Genomic DNA, 5,885 nt, shown 5'->3' on the forward strand with positions numbered 1-5,885 from the left:
AATGAGGCTTAAATGGATAGCTTTATGGAGATGTACGTCAAGTTGCAAGTTGACCATAAATCTTGCATTGTATATAGTAGTTGAGAGATTTTCCGATGTTGTATCTCGGCCTTGTATCATGCTCAAGGATTTGTTTGTCCCGGTAGATAATTATTTGTTATATCTCGGCTTTGAGTATAAGTAATCCATTTTAAAATTAATGCGCGCCATCTATGAAATTTTATAACTATAGTAATAAAATTTATTTCAATCAATTCTACTCATAGTCATAAGACCTGAGAGAAATTATCCTATACTCAATTTAAGGGTTTCTTCTTCTATAACAATACTTTTGGGTTCATTTTGATAAAGTACCTTAATGACCATTAGCTAGGGTATCATTTTCTTTTAGTCCTTCCGTTGACTAGTTGGCATGATTTCTAATTTGGCATGCCTATAAAGTTAATACAAAAACAATGAATTATGCATATCACAATTAGATCCCCTACTTGGACTTCATGAAGGAATTGACCATTTTTAAGCCATCTTAAAGAGTTACCAATGTACGTGGCCCATGGCAAAGCACATTGCATACCATTATCAATAAGTCTATTATCTTAAATTTCCTTCCCCTCCCTCTCCCTCTCTTTCTCTCCCTCTCTCTCCCTCTCCCTCTCTTTCTCTCACCCTCTCCCTCTCGTTCTCTTTCTCTCCCTCTCTCATTTCCTTCCCCTCCCTCTCCCTCTCCCTCTCTTTCTCTTTTTCTCCCTCTCCCTCTCTATCTCTCTTTCTCTCTCATTTCCTAAACAAGCAAAAAATAAAGTGATTTAAACATCCTCCAAGCAAAAGGGAGAGGGAGAGATACAATGCACTCTCCCTCTCTTTCTCTTTCTATCCCTCTCTCATTTCCTTTCCCTCCCTCTCCCTCTCGCTCTCTTTCTCTCTCATTTCCTCTCCTAAACAAGCAAAAAATAAAGTGATTTAAACATTAAACAAGCAAAAGGGAGAGGGAGAGAGAGAATGCACTCTCCCTCCTTCTCCCTCTCTTTCTCTTTCTCTCCCTCTCTCATTTCCTCCCCTCCCTCTCCCTCTCCCTCTATTTCTCTTTCTCTTTCTCTTTCTCTCCCTCTCCCTCTCCCTCTCCCTCTCCCTCTCTTTCTCTCTTACTCTCTCATTTCCTTCCCCTCCCTCTCCCTCTCTCCTAAACAAGCAAAAAAGAAAGTGATTCAAACAACAAACAACCAAACCCGTCGTGAGAGAGAGAATGCACACTCTCTCTCTCACCCTCTCCCTCTCCCTCTCGTTCTCTTTCTCTCCCTCTCTCATTTCCTTCCCGTCCCTCTCCCTCTCCCTCTCTTTCTCTTTCTCTTTTTCTCCCTCTCCCTCTCTATCTCTCTTTCTCTCTCATTTCCTAAACAAGCAAAAAATAAAGTGATTTAAACATCCTCCAAGCAAAAGGAAGAGGGAGAGATACAATGCACTCTCCCTCTCTTTCTCTTTCTATCCCTCTCTCATTTCCTTCCCCTCCCTCTCCCTCTCACTCTCTTTCTCTCTCATTTCCTCTCCTAAACAAGCAAAAAATAAAGTGATTTAAACATTAAACAAGCAAAAGGGAGAGGGAGAGAGAGAATGCACTCTCCCTCCTTCTCCCTCTCTTTCTCTTTCTCTCCCTCTCTCATTTCCTCCCCCTCCCTCTCCCTCTCCCTCTATTTCTCTTTCTCTTTCTCTCCCTCTCCCTCTCCCTCTCCCTCTCCCTCTCTTTCTCTCTTACTCTCTCGTTTCCTCTCCTAAACAAGCAAAAGGGAGAGAGAGAGAGAGAATGCACTCTCCCTCTCTTTCTCTTTCTCTCCCTCTCTCTCCCTCTCTTTCTCTCCCTCTCTTTCTCTCCCTCTCTCTCCCTCTCCCTCTCCTTCTCTTTCATTTCCTCTCCTAAACAAGCAAAAGAGAATGATTTAAACCTTCAACAAGCAAAAAAAAGAGAGAGGGAGACTCACCAATGAGATATGGCGAGCGTGGGGCGGCTTCTCTTTGCAATGAGGGCTCCTCCTCTCCTTCGCGAACAACGGCAGTGGCGGCAGCGGCGGTGGCGGCAGCAAGTCTTCTGCCTCTTCTTCTCTCACAAAGCCTTCGCTCTCTCCCTCGCTCTCACTCTCAAAAGTCGAAGCAAAAGAAATGAAAACGGTGCTCGGGTTTCGGCCGCGTTTTTTTTCCTGCGGCGTCGCTATTGGCATCCCTATTTGCGTCGCAAATGCAATGCAAATAGCAACGCAAATAGCGACGCCAATAGCGACGCCGATATCCGCTGTCGCTAATCGGCGTCGCTAATTGCCCAATTCCTTGTAGTGTATTCTTGTTCTTGAACCTTCTCTTGTACAGACTCTTGTGCCTCTTGTTTCTACTTGTTTCCTTTCTACCTTTCTTTCTTGTACCAATCTATTTGCATCACAAAGGGATGGGAAACTTACTCCTCAAGCTCTGTCATTTTTTGAAACAATAGTGTTTGGGCCTATGCTTTTACAAATGGTCTCCAATGTCTAGGCAACACTAGAAAGAATGATGAATTCTTCTCTCCAAAGCTATGTAAATAGGATTTTATACCTCTTTGCAAGAAAAGGTGGATTCCTTGACTAATGAGTTAGGTAAAGCTTTGGAGGATTTAGCATTAAAAAAAGTAACTCTCAATGATATTCACAGCAAGATAAACAAAGCTATGAATTTGTTGAAAGGACAGAAAGCAGCCATTTCTTTGATGATGAATTAGTTTTTTCTAAAGATATTTAAGCCTCCTTGGCACAAGAGCATGATTTTGCTCTATCTGAGATGGTGGTTTTATCTTCTAAGTTGGGTACTTGTGTGGTGAGTTGTAGCATTCCAATGAAAGTATTGTAGTACAATAGAAAGATACTTAAGGGGTTGAAATGTAAAGTAACTAAACTTAATGTTCCTCCCCTTTCTCCTATAGTCTCTTTTATTCAATCTTCCATAGAGAAGATGAAAAGCCTAAAGCAACAAGAAAAATTAAGTGATACTCTTTCTACTAAGGTGATTGTATTTAGTAGTGTATTGATTATTTGTATCAAGACTTCCTTTGCTTTACTGATCTTGTATCTACTCCCCCTACCTTTTGGATTAAATACTAATAGCAAAATTTTTTCCTATATATGTCTCTTGGCACTATTGACTTGGAAGCACCAAAAGAGGGGCGACATAATCTTTGTTCAGCTGATTTACTACAATTAATGTTCAATCATACTATCGATGATCTAGTTTGCTATGAGGCACCGTTATTATTATTTGTGTATATCACCAAGAGTCTTACAAATTCCTAATGCAAAGGATAACAATCTTTATGTAGGGGATGTTATTCTACAAGCAACTATATATGTTTATTCAATGGAGCTTAGACTTTCGGATGGGCTGTAGACATATGTCCAAAAGACTTCATGGTGTAAAGGTTTTGCTTGGCATCCACCTTTGGAGGAGGATGTTGACAAGTCCTTTTTTACATTGTAAAACATCCTTTATTCACATATATTTTCTTACAAGCCTTTAACTATCGATCTTCTGTTTATTCAACTGATCTTGTTGATCTCCCTTCTTATCAAAAGATTGTTCAATGCCTTCTTGTTTATATCTCCCTTCTTAACACTAATCATGATTTCATTTCTATGCTTACTTATTGTCTTGCATTATCTCCTCATATCCTTGTATTTACCCCCTGCCCTTTTAACAGTGAACCTATTGTTATGCCTATTCCTCTAGATCCTCCTATTGTTCAACCTATTTTATCCATTTTTTAATTCAAATCTATCCACATTTCTTGTTTTCTTTCCCTCCTTTTTCAGCATCCTTATCACTTGATATTTTCACTTTCTATGATTTATCCTATCCCTCTCTCCATTTTTTGACTGTGATTCCCTTACCTTAGGCTTCTAATTATATAAATCTTCATTCACCATCAATCATGAATACTAGTGGATTTGATAGTGATATACTTTGTCAGTAGTGGACTTTGTAGGATTCTTTGATTGGACTAGGCATGTTATTTCAAGATCATGGGAGACTTCATCTATGTGTTCACATTCCTATCTTTAGTTTACTTGGACATAAGCTCACTCAGAAGATAGCTAGACTCAAGTTTTAGCACCTTTGCAAAACTTATAGCCATAATAGATATAGGTCTAGCTAATGATGACATGATTATCATTGCATCCCAATGGCACCCCACATGGGAAGAATAAGAATATTTATACCATAAAAACATTCTTATACAAGAACAACTTTGCCATGAACTTCTAGAACAACAAGAGGAAAAATGTCAAATTATTCCTATCTAAACACTTGCTATAAGGCTTAAAGATCCATCCAAGATTGAAACACTCAAGTAGTAATGTAGCTCTCCTAGCTACTTCACACAAAGTTGGTATCAATTCCACCTTGATATGGCTACTAAAGGCAATCATCTTCTCACATTTTCTAAACAATGTCAAGTAGTTTGTTGCTAAGAATCAACCCCATATACTGTGAATGTACATCTTGAAGATCTATAATCAAGTCCTACAACTAGATATACAAAAAAAAAAGTACTACATCACACATGATTTTTAGAAAAGATCTTGATTGAAGGGGAGCTTTAAATCACAAGTCTTTTTAATAGAGATTCATTGCTCAATGGCGTTATGTCTTATGTGTGTCCTCATGGTTCAACCTATAGACCTAGACACCATTACAAACATTGAGTATGTCAAGAATCGCATGATGATGAGGAGACTTGCTTGAGCTGCCGCGCCAAACACACACTATATACACAAGAGGAAGCTCACTCTAGAACGGAAGAAGAGAGATGGAAGCCAAAATGTTTTCTTTCTGATTTCTTCTTCTTCTTCCACACACTATACAATGTACACAAAGTATAGATAAGATACAACATAAATGAAAGTGGCCTACTAAGTCAAACAGTGCATAACAGACTACACTAATCACCTAGCACTATATCTTTGCTAGTTGTAGGTAGGTGTAACAAACTAAATATAACAAGTGATAAGGCAATGGCTATGTGAGTATCATAATGACCACCAACATGCTAATTATAGATGTGCGGACCCGTCTAGCTAGGCAGTCCATCATCAATGTCCGCACATGTGCCATCTTAATACTCCTCCTCAAGCTCAACTCTATCTCTGCAACTCCAAGTAAGCTTCAGAACTTTTGAAGCTTCTCTGCACCCAATGCCTTTGTGAAAATGTTAGCTATCTGATCCTCTATGCTGACATGTACCAAGTCAATCTCTCCTGCAAGTACCTTCTCTCTCACAAAGTGATAGTGCACCTCAATGTGTTTTGTCCTAGCATGGAATACTAGATTCTTGATAGCTGGACCATCTCTCTGCACATCCAAATCACCTAATAACTTTTGTAGTCATACCACCTCACATGCTACCATAGCAGCACCTCTATACTCAGTCTCTGTACTCGATAAAACAACTCTAGGTTGCTTTTTGTTGCTCCATGTAACTACTGCACTACCAAGGGAAAACATAAATCCACTAGTAGATCTTCTATCTAACATGCTACCAGCCTAATCTGCATCCGTGTATCCAAAGACCTGTATATCATTACCTGCCTCATAAAAAATTCCATAATGTAAAGTGGACTTCACATACCTCAATATACGTCTAACTACATCCAAATGAGACTCTCTTGGCATCTACATAAACTAACTGACAATGCCAACAACATAGCTCAATTCTCTAGCCTTGTGATAGTTATGTAAATCAAACTCCCTACTATCCTCCTAAACATAGTAGGGTCTTCTACCTCATCCCTAATGTTAGCACTCAACTTCACATTTTTCTCCAATAGTACCGAAAGAGGCTTACATGCTAGCATACTATACTTGGATAACAT

The sequence above is a fragment of the Lygodium microphyllum genome, chromosome 12, assembly GCF_053477565.2.
Source record: "Lygodium microphyllum isolate KBCC chromosome 12, Lygodium_microphyllum_v1.1.10, whole genome shotgun sequence".
NCBI classification, from domain to species: domain Eukaryota; kingdom Viridiplantae; phylum Streptophyta; class Polypodiopsida; order Schizaeales; family Lygodiaceae; genus Lygodium; species Lygodium microphyllum.